This window comes from Phoca vitulina, unplaced genomic scaffold (genome assembly GCF_004348235.1).
Source record: "Phoca vitulina isolate PV1807 unplaced genomic scaffold, GSC_HSeal_1.0 scaffold38, whole genome shotgun sequence".
Lineage (NCBI taxonomy): Eukaryota > Metazoa > Chordata > Mammalia > Carnivora > Phocidae > Phoca > Phoca vitulina.
In genome coordinates this window covers 12,492,139-12,515,380 of record NW_022589741.1, presented here as the reverse complement: position 1 = coordinate 12,515,380, position 23,242 = coordinate 12,492,139, and the positions used below count along the sequence as shown (strand labels likewise).

The 23,242-nt window shown below is 51.3% G+C and overlaps 1 long non-coding RNA gene across 1 annotated transcript; it reads left to right on the top strand.

Annotated features, from left to right (window-relative positions):
• Positions 1-11,191: 11,191 nt before the first annotated feature.
• LOC116647015 lies at positions 11,192-22,722 on the top strand. Its single transcript, XR_004302246.1, has 3 exons — positions 11,192-11,294; positions 21,081-21,270; positions 22,625-22,722. It is a non-coding gene; the product is annotated as an uncharacterized LOC116647015 (long non-coding RNA).
• The last annotated feature ends 520 nt before the right edge of the window (positions 22,723-23,242 follow it).

The window sequence follows — 23,242 nt, the reverse complement described above, 5'->3', positions numbered from 1 at the left end:
GGGAGGGTGGGGTGGGGGGATGGGGTAACTGGGCGATGGGCATTAAGGGGGGCACGTGATGTAATGAGCACTGGGCATTATATAAGACTGGTGAATCACTGACCTCTACCTCTGAAACCAATAATATGTTATATGTTAATTCATTGAATTTAGATTTTTAAAAATGGAAAAAAATAAAATTCATTATAAGATGAAAGAAAAATAAATGAGATAATAAATGTTCAAAAAAATAAAAATAAGCCTATCAGAGAATTTCTAGAGCCAACTACCCAAGCAAGGAAGAGTGGGCAAGAAAGATCCCTTGGGCTTGTCATGGCAATAGCAGTCTCTACCTGTAGAAGGCAAAGAGTGGGGAGGTAACTGCAAGGCCTGTGGCTTGTCTGAGGTCAGGCTGAGAATGAAGTTGGGCCGTTGTTAGAGAGACCATTCCCTGCACCCAAGACTCTGTCACTGCTGGACTAGGTACTCCGTGAGCAGCCCAAGAGGGGAGATCCAGTCCAAGCAGTGATAGTGCGCATGGGAGAACATTCTCGCCCTACCAGCAGCTTTAGCATGAGAGAGGAACACAGTGGGGGGCTTTTTAAGCCCCTATGTCTAATTGAAGTGACTGATCATGGTTAGAATGATGGGGAATGGGCACAGTAGGCATGTGTGTGAATGTGCCCATTTGTTGCTGTTAATCTGGAGCTACGGAGGGTGTGTGCTTGTGTGTGCACATACTTCTATGACTGAACTCACCGCTCTTTGTTACAACTGTCTGCTTTCTTGTCCGTTTCTCTTCCTAGACAGAGAGCTCCTTGAGGGTAAGGCCCTGTTCCTTTTCATCTCCATATTTCCAGCACTTAACACAGAGTCTGCTCCAGGCCCAAGGGTCTCGTTGAGTCTTAATTACACTGAACTGACGGTGGGCATTTGATAGAGCCACGGGATGTTAGAGGGAGTTGCACATGGCTGCCTTCGCACGTGACGATGGTGGACTTGGGTGTATGTCGTGCACTGGGGGACTCTATAGGCAGATCTGGAGTTACTGCAGGGCACACGTGCATGCACACAGAGTCAGGCATTCAGGGGTGTGCATTTAAGATGTGCGTACAGACAGGAAGATGTCAGAGTATGAGTATAGGCAGAATTGGGGTCTTCTATGGGGACATATGACGTGAATATACAGATGGTAAAATATTGTGGCATGTTTACATGGAATATACATACAAATAGGGGTTAAGAGTTTATATGCATGGGATATGAGCATGTAGAATGGGATAAAGGTTGTGTGTGTACACAAGGTGTTGACAAACATCTGAAATATACATGAGAGGCTGACTTGCAGACTGGCTGCTGGGAATGTTGGTTTACAGGAGTATTCCACAGGTCTGGAGGTTTGGGGGTCTACCCAGGAAGTGTGTATCTAGGACGTGCACATGCAGACACGGCCTGCCTCCAGTGTATGTGTGTACAGATGCAGGTTGCTGGGGCCGGGTGATTCTGGGGTATGTGCATGCAGACGTGCCCTGTTAGAGGTGCGTGCACATTAGAAGCGTGCAAGCAGGGTTCAGCTCTTGGTAGTGTCTGTAAATGGTGGGGGGGTGTGCATGCAGAAGTAGACAGTTGTGGGGGTACCTGTAGGATTGTGATTAACATCAGTAGTAAAGGTGCATCTACGCGGGGATAGACATGGATGATGTGGTATCTACAGGGAGTGAAGGTACATGTGGACAGTTAGGGGTGGGCTGCCTTGGGAGTGTGCATGAGGACCTGTGCCCTTGAGAGTGTGTGTCTATGAGGAGTGTGTGTGCAGCTGGAGAACGCACCTCGGGGAGAGGTACCTTGCAGGGTGTGCATGCGCTCTTCCAAGCATAAATCCTCAGGAATACCCATCTGGAATGTGGAGGTTTTGAGAATGTTTGTATGGTGGGGTCTGGACAAGCAGAAGTGGATTGCTGGGTGCGTGCATGCGGGCGTGGCGTTTTGGAGGTGAGGGTAGGTGGAGGTGTGCGCGGTCACGCCGGCTCAGGATGGCGCTGGCAGCGTGCTGGCCTGGTGGGCAGTTGAGCATGTGCGCACAGCTGACATTGGTGTCGGGCATCTGGCGAGTGCTCTCAGCCATGTGCCTCTCTTCCTTTGTTGGACTGAAGCTCTCTCTGGGCTGCCACTGTCCTTGAACCTGAGCGTCCCGGGAAGGGACACATGACAGAACATTCACCTGGCAGAGGCGGCTGAGCCTTCAAGGCTCAGTCTTCTCAGGAACTGGCTGTCCAGGAAAATGATTAAAAATAGATCAATAGTAATGTTCCTAGGGACCCTTTAGCTGTTTGGGGAGGTGCGCGGGGTGGGGTGGGGAGGAGGTGCAGGCTGGGGAAAGAGAGAGACTTTGACAAAAAACAAAAACAAAAAACACCAGGAGAGGGAGAGGGAGAGGGAGAGGGAGGAAGAGAGCGAGCTGATGAGCAATTTAGTTGAGCCCAAGGCGGGAGAGCAGTGTGGCCCCGGCAGCAGCCCAGGGGCGGACACGTGGTGCGTATTTTACATACCCATTACCGCACTAACTCAATAAAAGATTCACAGCTACCACCACCCAGACTTGCCGCTGCTGGAGGAGGCTGGCCCGAGCTGCCAGCCTCCAGTGTGGGGGGCCCAGGGAGAGCCACTGTGGGCAGCAGGAAGGAAGTCACCAACCCGACAAAGAGAGAAATTCGGTAGGAGCCCAAGGATACCAGGCATCAGCATCGCACACACTCCAATCAGCTCTGTCTCTCGCGGATTCTTCTATATGATTCTTCTATAGCTTCTCAAGGGACCTTTTCTTGGGCTGAGGCTGTGCTGTGTTCCTAGGGGAAGGAGGGGGACGGGAAGAGGGGTGAAGAGCTGTGGACTCGGTCAGCCGGTAGGGACAGAATGGGCCGGGGAGCTGGGAGTGGCCGCAGGAGGATTAGGGTGCTAGGCTGGGCTCCCGCCGGTGATGGAAGCAGCCTCCGCATAAGCTCGTTTCCTTTCGTGAATAAATGAGCCACAGCCGGGTATCAGCTAAGGTTGGAGCCACATTTCAGTGTGTGCTGCTAACTCACCTGCACAAAGCGAACATCACCTTGGTGTCAGGGATTGAGTAAACACCTCCCGTGTACGCTGGGCTGCTCTGGGCAGTTGGCAGGGCGTCCCAGAGATGTGGGACGTGGTCTCTGGTCTCGGCCGAGGGCCCTCTGGAAGGACACAGGTGATGAGCAAGATATGCTAGAAAGAACTCAAGACAGGGAGTCTTGGATTCTGGTTCTAGCTCTGTAACTTTCTAGCTGTGCGCCCACGGAAAAAGATTGAACCCTTTCTGGGTCTAGTTTCTCCGACTCATTTACCTTTCATTTTCCTGTCACAGAGAAGAGATACACCCAGCTTACATGATCAAAACAAACACTGATTCATCAGCATTCAAGTTACTAATGGTATCTGGCGTCTCCTTAGAGAAAACTAACAGGTCCATAGTGATGTTTCCCTGGAACAAAGGGCCGTCTCTCCATAGTTCAAGTCACCCTGCTGACAGATGGGGCAGGTCATCAATCTGCAGGCAGACGACTCAATCTCTCTGAGCCCCGGGCCTCATCTATAAAGTGGAGGCGACGACGAGGGTTCTTACCTCACCATCTTGTGAGGCTTAAATGAGATAATATATGGGAAGTTTTTAGCAAAGGGCTTGACACCTAGTAAGCACTGAATAAATCTGAGCTGTTAGAGCTGTCATGAGCTCTTGGAGGATCTCCGGAGTTCTTTCCAGGGATGTTCTGGTAGGTGGATGGCCTCAGTCAGAAAGTTTTAAGGGCTCTAGGAGGGCAGGCAAATAGGCCCCTGGATGAGCCAGCCAGGATGAGCGAGAGAAGGGCTCACTCTCCTGGAGTCTGGGGGCACAGGGGGCAGGGTTGGATTAACGGCCCCCACAGGGGTGAGGGGGAGAGGGAGCATCGGCTGGCCATGGGTCCCGGCGCCGAGCTACATGGGCAACAAGATCTCACAAGAGGCGTGGTAACCCTGGATGGGCCACGCTTGGCTTTCTGTCCTCCCTGCTGGGCACTGTCCTGCCCATTTGTTACACAGCTGGGGGGGCTTGGACAGCCCCACGGAAGCTGAGCTGCTGGGGGGCAGGGGGCTGCTCCTGTCTACTCCTGTCTACTCCCCTTTCCTGGCAGGGAAGACAGTAATAACAATAGTAACAATTAGTAGTACTAATACTGATGCTATTGGTGAGACCACCACCACATTTAGTTCATGTTTATTACATGCCAGGCACTTTTCTAAGTACTTTGCCTGAATAAAAGCATTTCACCCTTATCACCACCCCATGAGGTCAATACTATTACTGTCTCCTTTTTATAATCGAGAAAGTAGAGGCACAGGAGTTAAGGAAGATGCCCTGATCACCCAAAAAATCATGCGCTAGAATCCCTCCCTCCCCCACGCAGGGGGGTCCCTTGTGAGCAAGAGAACACTTACGGTCTCTGGTACAAGTCCAAGGCCAAACCGGAATTCAACACCTGTAAGGAGAAGTGTTCGCGGTACATTCAAATGTCAGCGGTGGTGGATGCAGGTTGTGGCCTCCCCTTCTATTTTTTTTTACATTGTCCCTATTTCTCATAAGTATGTCTGTTGGTAACGTGAAAACATGAAAGCAAGTTCTGTTGCAACAGTGGAGATGTGCCTCTGCTCCCCAAGCTTTACACAGCTCTCTGGGGCCCGCGGAGCTGCAGGGAAGCTGGACTCCGGGGTGGGGGGGGGGGCCGGCAAGAGGCCTGGGCCCTGCTGAGCCGCCGGTTGGTTGCTTTCACCATCTCCGCCAGTTAGGGTCGTTTTCTGGAGTCAGAGGCCAAACTCCGGGCTCTGACTTGCTGTCGCTCGAGGGAGTTTGCCAGGAGGTTCAGGCCGAGGCCGCCGGCACTTTACCCTGCTGCTTCCTGAACAGGCTCCCGTATGAGAGAGGAGGCCTCGGAGCTGCCCCAGGGCCTGTGCGGGGCCCCTGCTTGGCTTCGAGAAACACCACGCGGCCTTGAAGACTCAGGGGTGGATTAGAAGTAGAAGGACTAAGGCTTCGGTGGTGTAGACCCTCCCCATCCACCCCTACACTTCCTCACCTGTCTGACACCTGTCTGCCCATCTCCCCCACTGCCAGTCTTCTGGTCCCAGGCTCACCCCTGTCTGGAGTCTCTACAGGCCTGGAGGGTCCAGGGAAGAGTCAGGGAAGGAGGGAGCAAGAGAGGGGAAGGTGGGAGAGCAGGAGCTTGCCAAGTCTGGGCAATCTGGGTTTGGGGAGGGCCCAGCACAGAGGCCAGGGCCTAGGTGTCTGCATTCCTTCCCCTGGTTGCTGAGACCCTCCACCCATGCCCACCTTTCCTCCAGAGAGAAGGGGGCTGCCCCCCAATGAAGGGGTAAGTGGGGCTGTAGAACATGCTGCCGACCCTAGCCAGCCGATGCAAGGGCAGCCGGGCCGGGCCCCCTCGTGTCCTCCCCGCCAGCCTGAGCCTGCCCCTGCCCTCATGGGGCTGCCTTCCTCCACCGCCCAGGCTGCAGGGAGAAAGGAGGTGGCTCAGGGGGACTGAGGGGGTCCCCTTTGTCTCCCTTAACCTCCAAGTTCACTGTCGTTGTAAGGTGCGGGGGCTCCCTGGGTCCGGGCATTCTGTGCTTGAACGTGTCGTGTTTATTATGCCTGGTTAAAGATCATTAAAGCCTTTGTTGGGGGAGCTGACTGACAAGGAGAGTGGATTAATATTAGAACACCCTGTCACAACTGGTGAAAAGGCAGGATTGATTTTATGGGGAGTTTAGTCAGAGCTGCGTGCAAACCCCCTGGGGTTGCTCTGGAGTGTATCCATCTCCTCCATTAGGCAGTCCCTGCGGGAATATTCCGCTGCCGTGTTTATTACAACCAAAGCTGCATATCATAGATAGAGTATTAGCTGCTTTTCTTCAGCTCTCTTGCTCTTGATTGCCCTGGCTCCTAGTGGCTCAGTCCTGTGCACCCAGGTCAAAGGAGGCAGTCGTGGGCTGGACTGGGGAGGCACACAAGTGTGTGCACGTGTGTGTGTGTGTGTGTGTGTGTGTGTGTGTGTGCATGCACACGTGTATGCTCACATGCGTGCCAGGGTGGAGGTGGGGCAGCTCCAGAGCTCCCCCTTCTGGGGGGCGGTGGGGAGAACCTTTGACTGTCCCTGCTGTTGAACTGCCCAGCAGGGCTCATAGATTTCCTTAAGGAACTATTTGCCTAAGAATTCACCGAATGCTCCTTTGACAAGATGAAGCAGAGTGATGGTGTAGACCGGGTGCCAGGCCAGGAGTCAGCTCCACCACTTACCAGCTATGTGACCATTGGTCAAGTCAACTAACTTCTCTGGGCTTGGTTTCTTCATTCGTTGTATCAGGACAAGGAAAATGGTACCCATCTTACAGATGTGTTCTAAGAATTAAAGGGACGTTACGAGGCAACGTACCCATCATGTAGTGCGCACTCAATGCAAGTTAATGCTCTTGTATCATTAGCTAATTATTCTGATACATTCTAAGTGGGATTCAATTTACAAGCATTAAGTTCGGACAAAACTTTTCTGGAACATCTTTATTGCAGAAAACATGGCCTACTTAGGGAAGCGAAAGGGTCATGGAGCATTGTTCACCAATCCTTCCCCAGTGGGAGGGCTCATGGCACATTGGGAAGAAGCCCAGACCCAAGCCGGAGAGCTCTGGGGCACTTGGCGGGCTGGGTCTGAGATAATGTGGGACACGATCTGGGCCTGCCGACCCAGCTAGGTGGACATGGGGCTGGAGACCAGCCTGGCAGATGTCAGTCACTCAGAGGGGAGGCTGAGTCTAAGTCACAGACGATGTGTCACACCAGGGTGGAGATAAAAGCAGAAGGTTGGTTAGGTGAGCAGCAAAGAGGAAGCGGGTCACCTACCTGGGTGGCATGCGGGTCAAGAGTCTGAGAGCCAAAAGAATTCATGACTCACTTTTGCTGAACTCCTGAAGTCTTTCTAAAAATGTCTACCACTGCACTCAGCAGATGGCCTCCTTTTGGTGTTTACGATGGATGCTTCTGGAGCCAGGTTACCCCTAGATTCTCTGTGACCTTGGGGAAGCTATGCCTCGGTTTCCTTCTCTATAAAATGGATATAATAATCGTACTAACTTCACAGGGTTATAGTGAGGGTTAAATGAGACAATCCATGCAAAGTATCTAGAACAGCGCCTGGTAGTCACAGACCTTCAGTGTCAGCTGCCATCAGAGTCCCTGTGGCTCCCTCCAGAGTAGAGACCTAGACTCACAGTTTCTGAGTCCACGAGAACCAGCCCAGGGCTCGAGCACATAAGGAGCACACAGGAGGTGGTGTTTGAACTGTTGGATCAAGTGGGATAGAGCACTGTCACACTTAGTGTGGTAGGGATGACTTGAAACTGTCAGGCCAGGATGAAAGACAGAACAAGGTCAGATGCCAAGTTTGGTCTTATCAGGATAAACAGAGTTGAGGGTAGGAGCAGAGGTGATGGCAGGGATTTCCATGTCTGGTGAGCACCCTGTGGTCGAATCAGAACCTAAGAGACAAGTCTAAGAAAAGAGCGGCAGAGGAAGGCGAGGGGCAAAGATCAAAATTTGCAAGTGCCCCTGCTCAGCCAGGATGGAAGTGTGTGAACACCATCCTTCTGCAGGTGGAGGGGGGGAGAGGCAGACTTCAGGAGTCCTGTGCAGGTAGACTAGAGCGTGGAGCCTGCCCACGGGCTTGCACCTACTGTGATACCCCAAACTCGGCAGGAGGTGACTGGGGTTCTTGGGGGGAAGGGCAAGAGCAAGGCGAGAGAGGTTAAGGTTGCAAATGTTGACAGGTAGGACACAGAAATCCAGGCTCTCAGGATATGCTAAAAGAAAGAAAGTAAACAGCACTTGTGAGCCTTCCCTAACAACAAATATTGCAAAATGCTTTTTGTTAAATCTTTAAATAATACTAAAAATTCAAAGAAGAAATTAAGACATACTGAATCCCACCTCCAAGAGATAATCACTGCTAATATTTTGGTCAACACCTGTCGGCAGATGGAGGTGTTCCTAATCTCCATCACTGTCCCTTTCTGCAATACCAAATGAACGTACATTCTAAGAAAAAAAACCACACACGAAAACTTGGTGGTTGGTTGGCAAATGCATTTTCAAAGCGAGTCCTCAATCCTCTCCCTGCCCCACCCCCAGACCAGACTGCCACCTGTAAGCCCCTCCTACCTGAAGTAACAGTGCTTCGGGCATTTCATGATCTCGATACACATACAGATTTGTGCATTTTTGTGCAGATCTGTGCAATTTACATAAATGGGCTCAGACTTTGCATGCTGTTCTGTTATCTGATTTTTTTCACTCCACAAAATATCCAAGACATCTTTCTGGTCAATGCATGTAATTTTTATTTTTATTTTTTTATTTTTTTTATTTTTTTTTTTTTTAAGATTTTTTATTTATTTATTTGCGAGAGAGAGAATGAGAGACAGAGAGCACGAGAGGGAAGAGGGCAGAGGGAGAAGCAGACCCCCTGCTGAGCAGGGAGCCCGATGTGGGACTCGATCCCGGGACTCCAGGATCATGACCTGAGCCGAAGGCAGTCGCTTAACCAACTGAGCCACCCAGGCGCCCAATGCATGTAATTTTTAATGACTGCATACTATTTTCCCATTTCGTAGGTCTCATACTTATCTTAAGCATTCCCCTATTGACGGACACTTAGGTTGTCACGAAAATTTTGCTATTCTAAACAATGCTTCAGCAAACATCTTCGTACTTCTATGTTTTCATGCTTAGGTGGTTACTCTCACAGGGTCAATTCCCAGAGGTAGAACTAGTAAGTGAACAATCTTACACATTTCATATCTCGATACAAAACATTCTTCCAGATAGATAGATTCCAAGCTTCCAGCCATGTAAAAGATTGTCCATTTCTTCATCCAGGTAACGAACTAGATTGTGTCAGCTTTAAAAAAATAAAATCTATGCTAATCTGATATGTGAAAATAATACCGCATTGCTTTCCTTTGATTATTCTTGAGGCAAAGTGTTTTTCATAGGTTTGCTGGCCATTTGTGTTTCTTCATTTGCAATTTTCCCGAATATTAAAAATCATGAGAAGAATAACTTTCAAGAAAATGCCATGTTGCAGAAGAATATCCATACAAGAAAAAACGTTTACAGTGTATTCCAAAATGATTAAAGTACAAAGTATAGAACCTTATTATAGTATAATATTTTTACTTAAAAAATATATGGATATGCAAACTCTATAGACCAAAAAAACACGTTCCAAAGTTAATAGAAATTATACCTGGGTTGTATTTGAGGTGTTTGTTTGTTTAATGCTCAGTCTCGGTTTTCAAGTTTTCTGCCAGTAGAACGATTACTTTATAATTTGAAGAAGATCCCCAGAAGTATTCATAAAACCACAAAATATCCTTTATGTAATCGACACTACTCTGCTACTCCTTATGTGTAAATAGTCATAAAATGGTAGACTTTTTGAACTCAGAGGAACCCTGAATACCGTATCTGCCCTGCACCCCCTGGTAGAAATAAGAGAAGCCCAGGGCAGACAGGTGAACCGACCCGGCCAAGGTGTGCTGGCCGCCAGAGCCCGTGGAGAAGCCAGGTAACGTTCTGTGAGACACCAAGAGAGAAAGAAGGACACCCTGTCCCCCCACCGCTCCCCTCCTCTGGGGGCCCTGCCCCAGTGCGGGACCAGGACCGGGTTGAAGCTGCAGCAGCCCAAGTGTGAGTGAGGCTTTAGACGTGATCCCAAAACGGGTGGTGGAATAGGTTACCAGGGGTCGGAAATCTGGAGATTGTAAAGACTAGGAGAGCCAGGGTCTGGTGGGGGCTCAGTGTAGTCCACTGGAGGGGAGAGAAACAGGTGGTTCTGAGGCCCAGGGATCCGAGGTGAGGGGCGGCAGGGGGAGGTCAGCGCATGCCAGCACTTTTGGGAGGCTGCCCGCACCTTCTCACAGAACGGGGCCTGCAGGGTGACCGCACAGCCCGGCTCGCTTCCCCCGGGACTCCAGACCCTCCCCAACCCGCTTCCCTGCCTCCCTTCCTCGCAGACCTAGGAACCAGGGTTTTGTTTCGCAATTTGTTGCAGACCTTTTCCCCCCTTCCCTTTCTTTCAAAAGCCTGTCTGGGATTCTGCTCCACGCGGAGGTTGGCAAGAGCAGCACGGCTGCCTCTGGAAATCTTGTTTCCCCTGCCACATGACATCAGTGGGTTATATTGCAACTTTCCACATGGCTGCCCAGACACAGACAGTTGTGTTTATGAAAATCCTCTCGATACCGACTCGGAGCCTCCCTGGCACTCAAGGCTCCTTCTCAGGCTGCGTGTGGTGTGTTCTGCTTAGAGGAGCCGCTGACAAAGGGTGGTTGGGAAAGCCAGCTTCCCGGCCAGGTGCTCCGTGTTGGGGGGGACGGCTCCCCTCCATCCTGAGCAGGAGCATCTCTGCTGTCACGGCGCTCAGCTCCAGGAGGCTCCAGTTGCCTAAGATCAGGGTGTGCTGGGCAGCGGACCATTGGGGTGGGCAGGGAGGGGAGCAGCTAACCTTTGGGGAAGAAGGCCTGGACTGGGGTCGGAAGCCCTGGTTCTGCCGGTTCTGTTGCTGACCTGCAGGGCTTACCCAAAGCCCCTTCACCAGTCTGGGTCTCCGCTCTTACTTTCAGTTCTCTAAAACTGGACAAGTGATTGAGGTCCTCTCCACCAGTGGTGAGGATAGGGATTCAGTGACAAGAAATGAAGGGACCCATTTGGGAGAGAAGCTCAGCAGATTTAGGAAAGCCATTTCGACTCTCTGACCTTTAGCTTCCCCTCTATAAATTCACTGGTAAAAATGTTCATTCCTAAAGCCCCTCTAGCTCTAAGAAAAAAAAAAAAATGGCTTTGTGATTTTTTCAAACCCCCAGCCATGAACACTAAAAGATCCTTTGGTTAATACTCTGGGACCAAAGGCACCTAGGAAATCTTAACCATGCATCAAAGCTTGGGAGACTTAATTGAGGGTAAATCCAGTGAATCGTGGCCCTACCCTCCCTCGCCTAGCATCCCTTGGGGCCTCAGTCCCATAAGTGTTCCCTCTTTGAAGGGCAGGGATGTTTGGGGGTATCTGGACACTCCCTAACCTCAGACAACTGGTCTTTCCCTCCCAGAACTCCTGCTGCTGGTGGCCTTCTGGATCCACCTGTGAGTTCCTGCTGCCAGGCTGGCCCATGGAACATTCTCCCTGTGATGGCTGTCCTGGCTGCCCAACTAGAAGGTAAATACTTGGGGTCTTTGCATCCCCCATACTCCCATACTCAGTGCTACTCGTTCGTTCGTTCATTCATTCATTCATTCATTCATTCATCCTAGGCCTTGGACACATAGGGAAGACATGGTATAGTGGAAAGTGAACATTCCGTGTCCTTCCTGAGCCCCCTACCCCCGGCTACCCACCCCAGCGAATACTAACAATGGAGTAGCAGCTCACATGTGCTGGGGGCTGCTCTGAGAGCCGTATACGGATAATTCTCACAATGATCCCGAGGCACGCGCACTCTCATTATCTTGTCCTTTATAGTTGAGGACACTGAGGCACAGAGAGGCTAGGCAATGGTCCAAGGTCGCACAGTAAGTGGTGGAATCTAGATTCAAATCTGGACAGTCTGACTTCAGAGCTCAGGCCCTCAGCCACTGCCCTGTCCTTTTTAGACCCAAATGCTCACAGAGAGGAGGGAGGGATGGACTGTGGCGAGGAGATGTTGCAGCGGAGTTACAAAGCTCGAGTGAGTTCCTAGAGTCAGAATGCTGTACTCTCTGCAAACAGACACGACTGAGGCCCACCGCCCCGGCCAGCAGCTCGTATGGCCCAGTCCACTGGGCAAGGGACTCTACTTCCCATCTTTCTCCATGGCTCCTCCCTCCGAGGAAGGGAGGTGAGGTCACAGGAGCCTCCAAGTGGCTCTTGCCCTGGCACGGAAGGACTGTCATCCCTGTAATTTTGATCCCCATCACCACGAGGTTCCCAGCCACTCCAGTGCACTACCTTTTGGGCACCAACTTCTTGGAATCCTGCAAAAGGAGGAGCGAATCGTTGGAGAGACTGAGAAGGAGAGTGTCCAGAACACAGCAGCCACAGGAAGGCCCGGGAGGGACGCCGGGGGCCCTGAGCAGAGAGGACAGGGAGGCCAGGCTGAGAGAGTCCCGTGCTCCCGCCCTCCCAGGCAGTGTCTCTGCTGGCCAGCTCGGGAAGCCTGCTCAGGAGTTGGTGACATTCTTCTCAGGTGTGATTTAGAAGGGACGGTGCTGAGCGGTCATCCCTTCCTAATGGGCCTGGGTCGTAATTCTCAGCAATCCTCCTCCTCTCCGCCACTCCCACTCTTCCTGTGGCTACTGCTCAGAGGCATTTAGAGGAGATTTAAGATCAAAATCAAATCAGATTCACCAAACAAAGTGTCAGGCCAGGCGGGAGGGGCCGGGGGCTCAGAGTTATAGCTGGAAGGCCTGGCAGTTCCTTAGAGACTATGAAGTGAGTATATTTTATGGCCAGACACAATGCTGAGAGAACCGTCCATAAACCAATTACAGGAAGCTTCCCCACATGTCTCGGGGAATGCTGGTAGATGCCCGGAGAGGTGATGAGTCAGCACACATTCGCACCCATCGGGCATTCTTGGGGGTCCCACCTGCTACGACACCCTGGCTGGCTCCACCCTTAGGAGCCAGGCAGCCTCATGGGTAGGACCACTTCCTGGAAAGGCTCAGCAAGTGTCCTCTGCATTTAGAAGCAGTGAATTCTCAGGATGGATGGGTCCCATTTTACCAAGGGAAACATGGAAACTCAGAGACAGGGAAAGTCCTTGCCCACCGTCACACAGCTCCTGGGAACTAGAAATGGGTCTCCAGACTCCCAAGTTCAGTGCTCATTCATGCCACCTATCCTCCCAGCTTCTCACGGAAAAAGGCAGAAAGCAGATTTCCCCACAGATCCTGCCTGCCACACAGCTTTGAAAGTAATTTCCAAGAATCTCGCAGATCTCCAGCCCAGGTTAGGCCCCTGGTGTACCCCGGGGTGGAGGTCACAGTTTCCATTTCTGTGTCACATCGTGTGAGGTACGCCCTAACCCGGGATCCCCTGAGTACCTCGCACCCAAGTCCAGGGCAATGAGATGTGAGGCATGTCCCATCCTCCTTACAGGAATGCCAGTCCATCTGAAGTCAGAGGCCGAGTTTATTGACCTTTATTTCATTTACTCTGGTGCCTGGTGCATGAGCAGTATTCAGTGCCTATGTGCTAAATAGAGTGCGTCTAAACCACCGCCATCACTGTCACTTTACAGGGGAGGAAGCTGGAGTCCACAGAGGCGCGGCTACTCAGCCAAAGTCACACACTGAGTGACAGAAGCAGGCTGGGCCCTGCGTCTTCATCCCCTGTGCCCTGTGCTTTTCCCTCTACAACTTGTTGCCCCCTGTCAGATTCCTCCAGGCAGGGTCCTTGGGGCTGAATCATTGACGTGGAATGAATCCTCTGCTCCCTTCCCACGGGGAAAACCCAGGGGTGCCATCCATTCCGGCTATTGGGCTCCCACTTTAGAGTGGGTGGGCTTTAGGGCAGGGTGGGATTTCCTCTTAGGAGGCCCTGGGGAGGCCCCATGGCCCCTTGGCCCTCTGCCGGCCCCAGCCCTCCACGAGCATCCCCTGCTCCCCCTCCAGCTCTCCTTGCTGGACATCTCTGAGGACTTGGGCGAGGCTCAGGGGAAGCAAAACCCAGGGGACCCAGCTGCTTCCCTGTCAAGTCCGGCTGCCCTGAGCGCTGACGGCTTGACAAGCAGCATTAGCATAAAAACCTCAGCAGTTCTGGCTCTGAGCCAGAGCCCTGGGCGTCCCTGCTCGGTGCCATTCACTGTCACCGGGGGCGGGCACCTGCCAGCCAGAGGTGCATGGCTGTCTCTCATGCCGGGCTGCTGGACTCTGGGCATCTCCTGCTCTCTGGGCTCCTTCTGAAGCTCTTCCAACAACCCAGCAGTCCACCCAGACACCTTTCCCGGGGGGCAAGCCCCCTCCCTGCCTCTGTCCCCAGGGTTTCCTTGTTCCTAGGCGGACCCCCAATTCCCCAGTCCCCTCCACTTTCCTGGGGGGAGAATTCTGTTCTCATGGAGTGATTCAGCCTAGTTTCTCCCCAATTCCCTACACTTTGCTTTTTCATTTGCCCTCCCTCTCACTAGGATGCCCTGTGTCCACCCCCAGCTTCTTGCTATCCAGGCTGACAAAGGGAGCCTGGGAAGTGCTGCTGGGGATGAGGACCTGGGTCTCGGTCAAGAGCAAGGGCACACACTTGATTCTGCGCCTAACACCCCCGCGGACAGTGAGTCTGCATCTTGGGAGGAGATGTGTGAGGCGGGTTTTGCCCTGGTTAACAACACCCTGCAAGACCTCGGAGGTTAAACACAGGAGGAGAACCCAAGGCTGGGGTGGTACAGAAGGGAGGCTGGGGCCAGATGGAGTGATCTTCCCCTGGGGAACCCTCCCCCGCAAGTGCCAGGGCCAAGGTCTTGTTGCGCCCTCCCCAACCTTCATCACTTGGGCCTGAAAAGCTTCCCTGAGATTCCATAGCACAGACATTGCAAAAACAGAGCAAAACTGTTGGAAGACAAAAAAGGCAGCAATTACAGTCAGGCGAAGAGCTTGAGTCCTCTTCTGCTTTGAGTCCTGCTGGTCACCTGGGGCTTTCTACCTGGAACCTGAAAGCATAGAGGCGGCCCATTCTCCTCCTCCCCTCCTCTTGTCCTCCTCCTTTTCTCCTCCTCCTCTTCCCCCACCCCTCCTCCTCCTCCCTTACCTCCTCTTCTCCTCCCCTCTTCCTCCTCCTCCTTCCCTCCTTTCCTCCTTCTCCCTTACACCAAGGACCTCTGGCCTTCTTGGACCTTTGTGATATACTTCCCTTTGCCTGAAACCCCACCTTCCAGGGCTCAGACAGTCCTTCCCCAGCTCAGAGCCTTGAGGAGCACCCCACTTCTCTCTGTCCTAGAATCTTGCTCTTGTCTTTCACAAATTATGAAATTGTATACTTTTTTTTTTTGCAAGTACTTTTCATGTTTTAAAATACTTATCAATAAATACGTCCTTTTTTCCTTTTTAAACTGGGTTTCTTTTTTCAATCAAAGGAATACATACGCAGAATTTAAAAATCAAATAATGTCAAGAGATGTTTCATGGAAGGCAGCAGGCCCCAATCACATCTCTTCCACCCTCCAGAGATAACCATGTTCAACTCTTGGCTGTTTCTCCTTGTGTTTAGAGCCCTTCACCCAAACAACATGCTCATGCTTCTACTTTTTTCCCCAACATCTTATTACAAAAAATTTCAAATGTATAAAAAGTTGAAAAGCTTTAGAGCGAATGCCCATAAACCCACCAACTAGACTCTACAATTAACATTGTGTTATATCTGTTCTGTCACATAACTTTTTAATTTTCTGTCCTTCTACCCACCCATCATTCCACCTTACCTTCTGGCACATTTCCAAGTGAGTGGCAGATGTGAGTACACTTCATCCCTAAGCACTTCGCCAAGCATCTCATTAGAATTCGGTATTTGCTGGTGGTCCTTTTTTCCCCCTCCTTTTGAAATACATTTCATATGCAATGAAATGTACACATCTTAAGTGTACCAATTCATGAGTTCAGACCTAGACATAAGACCATGTAACCAAACCGCCACCAAGAAGCAGAACTTTACCCTCCCCCTGGGGAGTTTCCTTCCGCACCTTCTTGCTAAGTACTGACTGCTACCCACACAAGGCAGGCGGCTACTGTTCTCTTTTTCTCACTCCGTTTTTTGACAGAACAATTTTTGACCTTGTCTACTGACTTCTTCTTATGGTGCGAGTCTTAGCTCATAACTTTCAGTTCCCATAATATACTTATATCACACTTTAAAAAATTAAATCAATACTCTTCCTACACAAGAGTAAGTAAAAACTCTTTACTCCCAAGACAGTACTGTACTCAACACTGATTATGTTTCCTTTCTTGTGCAACTTTATGCTTGTCCTCATTTTTGGCTTGCTTGCTTTTCTCTACCCTTCTCATAATTTTTTTCTTTATGAATCAATAGAACTGGGAAACCTCTATTGCTATTATTTGTCACATGAGCAAGTGTATCAAATAATCTGTAACTTATTTTTATGTTTTTTTCCCAAGGAGACTGCCCTCCAATCTCTTGAGGGTGGCTCTCCTGCTACTCCCATTCTCAAAGCTCTTAGGAGCTTCTCATCTCTGGTGTCTGAAACGTCACGATCATATGCCTTGGCCCTTTAATGACCCTTCAATCTGGAAACGAACATCTCTCAGTCTGGGGAAATTTTCTTCTATTGTTTCTTTGATAATTATCCCCTCCATTTTCTCTAAACCTTTCTAGAATTTCCAGTGGTCAAATTCAGGACCTTCTGAACTGATCCTTAGTGTTCTCATTTTCTCTCCCATTATCTGTCTTTCTCTTATTCTCTTTCTTTCTGTGCCACTTTGGGGGAAATGTCCTCTATTTTATCTTTCAGACCTCTTATTGAATTCTGAATTTTTGCTATCCTTTTTAATAGCCAAGAGCTCTTCTTTGTGCTTTGGTTTTATATATGGGATCTATTTATTCTTGTATCTTCTATCTATCTATCTATCTATCATCTATCTATCTATCTATCTATCTATCTATCTATCTATATCTATCATCTATCTATCTATTATCTATCTATTATCTATCTATCTATCTATCTATCATCTATCATCTGTCTATCTATCATCTATCTATCTATCTATCTATCTATCTATCTATCTATCTATCTATCATCTATCTATCTGTCTATCTATCTTTCTCCTGCTCTTATTTCAGGTGAAAGATCTGCTTTTATCTCTCTGAGAATATTGATAATATATATTTTTGAGGTTTTCTTCTATTCCTGACCTTGTCTCTGTTTCTTTTGAGTTCCTTTTTTTTTTCTTCCCATTTACTTGTCTGGTCTTAATGGTGGAGGCTTTCCTGGAATGTCTGGTGATCCTTAGTTGTCCATATTGAAGATTGTGGGTCATTAGAGAAACCTGCTTGGCAGCTCTATGGGCGCGGCTGGGTCCCGTTTGCTGGTGGGCTTCTCCGCAGAGGGAATGGAGAGGGAGCTGGCTTTCTCTTTGGAGGACACTCAGTATTGCCCTTTACCCCCTTGGTCCATTCAGTTTTTCCAGAGAAGAATTCTCCTGCCACTGGTCTCGGGTGGGGGGTGAGGGATGGGAGTTCGGCTGTTGTCATTATGAAAGCTCAGTCGGGTAACAAGGGTGAGGATCTTGCTGTTCAGGGTGCAGAATTTAACCTAAACTTCCTGTTTTATGCCTGGTGCTGATACTTTACTCTCATCTGTCAATGCAGATGGCATCGCTGAGCACAAGGCTCGCTGGTTCAATTTCTTCAGAGGATGGCTTGCCCCTCTCCCAGTTTGGGAGAAGGGGGCTTGCCTGACTGCACAGGAGAGGGAGGGGACCCTGAGGTCTAACCAGGGCCCCTGTTTTAGCCCCTTCTGACCTCCTGCTATGCCCGGTGCCCCTGGTCCCTCAGGGCTGGGGTTGGGGGGACGGTCCCTGGAGGCCAACCTCCTTCCCCAGGGATGTCTCCCTGCAGGCAGGACCATATAAGTATCCTCCGTTCTATTAAGCCAGTTGTCACTCTTCCATTTGCTTTTTCTCTCCCCCAGATTTGATGACATTTGTCATCTTTCCCACTTGCCTTTTCCTGGTGGGTTTTAGTGGCTTGAATCTCATGTTAGCGTGATTTCAGGAGGGAAGCGTGATAAAAAATGATGATCAACCCACCATGTTTAGCCTGAAGCCTTTTATTTAATATCTACCCCTCACACAAGATTGTGGGAGCCCCATAGCTAGGGATTCTGCCTGTTTTGTTCAACACTTTCCCCTGCCCTTAGCAGCATGCCTAACTCATACTAGGTTCTCAGAAAACAGATACTGACTAAATTAAAAGCGTGGAGGATGGGAGGTTTTCGATGTTCTCCTATTTAGCAATGTCTGCTGCACCAGAGGTGGGAAGGGGTCCTCAATCTCCTCTGGCAAATGAGGAGCCCAGGTCCGACTGGGGGTTATCAGATTATCAGATGTGGTGGGGAGGGTCATACCTGTGATGGCAGAAAAAAAAATCGTAGGTGGACAATCTCTGGACTCCAACGTTGGAGCATTATAGAGGCCGGCTGGATGCCCCCCTAGAGGGGTGTGGGCCGTGCCCCTGGGGGCCTGACAGTGAAGAGGAAGGGGCTGGCTTCAGTCCCATGCCCAGCCCACTATCCCCTTCCCCCACTCCCCTCCCAGAGCAGGGCTTTCTGTCTCAGCTGGAGGGAAGGGAACATCAGCCTGGACTGGAAACCTCTCTCCTACCCCTAGAAGGCCCGGGAGGGCTGCAGACCTCAGCACTGAGCCCAGATGCCGGGTGACGAGCTAAAAATATAGCCATCGGTATCCCCCCTCCCCCCACTGTCTTAATGCGGTTTTAAAATAAGTCAGCCTCTTTCTAGTTCTGCTTTCCGCTGTCATTTATTTCAGTTTTTATCTCCACAACAAAAATTCCTTCCAACTTTTTTTCCCTCTCTCCCTGTAATGCTCTTCACTTTCAAATGCTAATAATCTCCAGCTGTAAAAGGCTTAGAAGTGGCTCTAGATTGTTTGATCTTTGGCCTGTGATCTGCTTTCATCTCTCTGCTTTCAAATGTTACTTTAGATTTACTTTAACCTATTAACATGCTTGGTATTCACAGACACGCACTCTCCAAACCAGCTTCCCAGCACCCCCCACTCCATTATAACTAGACAAGGAAAGTGAAACTGTATGCACGCGGGAGGGAACTTTGGCCCCGGTGGCTGGAGGCCTGGAAGGCAAGGACGGTGGGGGGAGGGGGGGATCGAGCAGGGGGAGGCGGGACGGAGGGGAGGTCATAAGGAAGGAGAGGGAAGGGAAGAGGGGCCTGGGACCAGGACCAGGAGGCTGGAGAGGAGAGGAAGGAAGAAGGCATGGAAGCCAGAGAAAGGAGAGTGGGACAGGGACAGGAGGCCAGGTCCCCATGGCAGAGCAGGCTGCCTCCCCGCCGCTTAAACACTATCAACTCCACTCTCCCGGCAGCGCCCAGCCCGGCCCGGGGAGTGGGGGGCCTGAATTAGGGCTTGAGATTTCTTGCTCCCACCATTATGCTGGAATGTCTGCGTGTTCGTTTCCACAGGAAACGCCAGGCATGAATATGGATGAAACTCCTCACTGAGACCACAAGGGTACGGCTCAATTATTTGCCATATAAAGTAGCACATGAGGATTCTTTGCACTTGATCATTTCCTCTGTGTAGGGCTGCGTGCGCGCGTACCCGTGTGTGTGTGTGTGTGTGTGTGTGTGTGTGTGTGTGTGAGCGCGCGGGGGGGTGTGTGCGGGCGGTTTGGGGAGACACTGTATCACGGAGACCCTCACTGCTGGGTGCCTGGATGGGGTTTCGGAAGAGAGACCCCACTTGTCCATGTCCCTCGCCCCAACACACACACCCCAGTAATGGCGGTGACTGCACAACCACCGAATGGCCAAAGGACTGAAATCAGAGGAGGATCGCTGATACCAGGATTTCTGGAAAACCCAAGGGCAGGAGCCTGATGGCCCTTTTCCTCTAAGGCTGCTCCCTTGTTTGGGGAAAAAGCCTGAGGCAACCACCACTGCTCTGTGGGAAGGCAGGAGGGAGAGGCTGTCTTAAGCTGGGGTGAGAGGGACACCAAGGGAGACCAGAGCCCTCCCCCCACCCCCACCCCCACCCTGGGGACGGTCTCCCCATGGAGGAAAAGTGGCCAAAGCTGCTGGGGTCAGAGGAATGCAAGGAAAACTCAGTTGGCATCAGAAGCTCTAGAGTTCAAGTCTTGGGCCAGTGACTTAGCCCCTTGGACCTCAGTTTCCTTCTCTATGAAATGGGCTAACAATATTCTTACTTCCAAAGGTAGTTGTGGTGGCACAATAATCCTAGTAAGGATTATAATTCTATTCTAGCGAGCACTCATCATGCAGCAGGTACTCTCCTAAGTATGTTATTGATATTAACTCACTTAATCCTCCATTAATCCTCAGTTAATACTCATTTAACCCTATGAGGTGGATACTATTATCAGCCTCATTTTGCAAATAAGGAAACTGAGACCCAGAGGGTTTAAGCAATTTGCACAAGGTCACGGAGATAGGGCTGGTATGTTTATTTTAGGCTAATTAGGCTCCTGGGTCACCTGAACTCATCTGTTACCTCATGGAATCCCACAACCTCCCCCTGGGTTGGTATCGGTGCCCCGACTCTACACAGAGCCTAGCCGATCAGCCTCGGCTTTCTGCTGCCCCGGCCCACACTCCTTATCATCATGCTCTGCCGCGAAGATGCTTTTCAACTGCAAAGGGCTTAAAAATGTCAGTTATTATTATCCATAAATGTTGGGGGTTTTTGTCAAAGGGAAGACTCACGTTCCCTGAGTCGGAGGTCTAGGGTGCTACGGAAAAGGCAGGGTGCCTACAGGCTGTCCTCTCTCTCAGACCTTCTCTCGGGCAAACCAGAACCGCTCCGCTGTAGCCAGTCAATTGCTTCTGGTCCTGAACAAAGAGGAAAGGGAGAACAGAAGTTACCCTGCTCTCTATGCAACTCAACAGAATAAGCACAGGCGGGGGGGTGGGAGGGGCGGGTAACCAGGGACCCACCTTAGATCAGGGGACCACCTGGAATGAGCCCCCCTCACGGCTGCCACGCCCCAGCTTCCCCCAGTGGAGGTGGTGGAGGAGGGCAGGGTTGACAGGGGCTGAGCAGAGCGGTGACCCTAAGCTGAGCCCACCCATGGGCACTTGGGGGAGTTTTCAAGCTTCCCCCGCCCGTAGAAGCAGAAGGGAAATGGACCCAGTCTGAATACTGCCACGTGCCAGGCAACATGGAAGGCATTTCCACACCTCTCAGCATGTTCAAACTTTGCACCAACCCTGTGAGTTAAGCATCCACCCGCATCGTCATTTTGCAGGTGCCGAGAATCTTAAGTGACTTGAACACGGTGGCGCAGAATCTCTTTCCACCCCCTGCCTCCGGCAGGTCTCAGTGGATGAAGACTGATGGCGCTAATCCAGCAGTGACCTGGTAGGCAGCTTCGGGGGCCCACCCACAGCCTAGACACCAGTGACCCTGCAGTCCCACTGAGAGTCTCATTTTGCCAGGTACTGGACGCCCCTGGGCGCAGGGTCCGGATCTGCTTGTGACCTTGTAGAACCCGAGCTTAAATTGTTTCTTCCTGTCACTCTCTTTGGGATCTGTCTCCCTCTGGAAGCTCGCCTGGCCCAGGAGTGAGCCTTGCATGTCACGTGCCTGTGAGAAAGAACTCAACTCTGGGGGACTGTGTGCCCCCAGATAAGTAACTTAGCCTCTCTGAGCCAAAGTTTCATCATTTGCCTAAATAGTGAAAGAGTGGGGTGGTCCTAATGAACCAGGGCCCAGGAGGGGCTGCGGGCCTGGGGGTGCTGTGTCTTCCGCACCACCCACTGGGCTTTTCTTGGGGAGGGGGCCGTCAGAGCCCCTACCTGTGAGGCTGGCAGTGAAGGAGGGAAGAACACCCACATCTTCCAGTTTTCTGCCTCCAGCAAACCTCAGGTGCTCTGCCACTCACCCCATAGAGCCTGCAGGCTTGAATGTGAGAGACTGTTTTCAGAGGTGCCTGCCAGGGGCATAATGAACACTGGAAGACCCAGCATTGGCTCTGCGGCCTTCCACCTGAAACCCGGTAGACAGCTCTTTGGGTCAGGAGGATCCTTCTAGGTTGCCATGGGAGTCGGGGAGAAGTCGGGGGTTGAGGAGGGCTCTTGTTCTTGCTACTCCTTCGCCTCCTCTGCTTTCAACCTTGCCAGGAGTCCGGGGAGCTGGGAGGGGCAGCGGGCACTGAGGAGAATCCCCCCTTCCTTCACACCCACCCACCAGTCCTTAGTCACTGGAAAGAGCAAATGCAAATGGATCCAAAGCACAATACCCAGAATACACTGCCACGCTTCCTAGGGGCTCACTCTGAGTTAAAGCTGGGCTCCTCCTGGGGGCTGACATTTTCCCTGGTTCAAACAACATCTGTGGCTCGCTGAGCTTGGTGAAAGGTGAAGGAGCCAGCCACTGCCACTGTAGACTCCAGGGAAACGGAAAAACCCAGCTCCACAGGTCCCTCCCACCTGGAGCGGGTTCTGGGCCCACGCGTGCACTCACACCCATACACCCCAGACACGGCCCCACAAGTGCGCACTCGTGTACCCCTCAGCAGCTCATAAGCCCACGTGTGTGCATTCCCACATGTATGCAGACTCACATGCGTGTCCTTTCATGAACACTCTCTCCCACCCACACCCACACACACGTGTGCACGCACACATCCACCCACGAACAACACGCAGACTTCCGTGAGCTAGAGGAGAGCGTCTGCCCCCATCCCTCCCCACTCGGCCCCCCAAGATGAGAGAGGGCAGAACCGAGGGGGTGGCTGCCGAGGGTTTGAAATAAATGCATTCTGAGAAGAAGGACTGTCTTCCCCTCCAGGCTCCAGGCCAAATCTCCAAATGAAATCAGGCTGGGGAGAAATGAACAACCAAGATGCACAAAACAATGTGAAGAAGAAACGAATAATAATATAAAAAAAAAAAAGGTGAGAGTTATTTTTCAGCTCACTGGCTTTCTGAAAAGTAATATAAAGTTGAGCAGCGTCTTCTTGGAATCGACCTTTCTGAGCCGAGACCCAGGCCACACGCACGTCTCTTTCCTCCCTTTCTATTACCCGAAATTTGTATGGTTTCATCTCCTCTGATTTTCTTTCCTTTGTGCGCCTGTGCAGACCCCTCGTGTCAGGGGCTTGTCCCCAACCCGGCAGCCCTGCCCTGCCACCATGCTTCTCCCTGGCTCCCCACCTGGCTGAGGATTGCGAGCCCCCCCCCCCCCCCCCCCGCCGCTCCCCCACCAAAGTTGGGGCCTTGTCCCGCCCAGCTCTGTCCTCCTCCCTGCCCAGAAGGGGCTGCAGCTTCTATCCCTGCCATACACCAACCTGGCCTCCTGGCCTTCTTTGTTCCAGAGAGAATTCTCTTGCACACTGTTCCTTGAAGCAGGGCTGGAAAGGGAAGTGTGGATGGGCCCAGGGGGTCCTGGAGCAGGGAGGACAGGGCC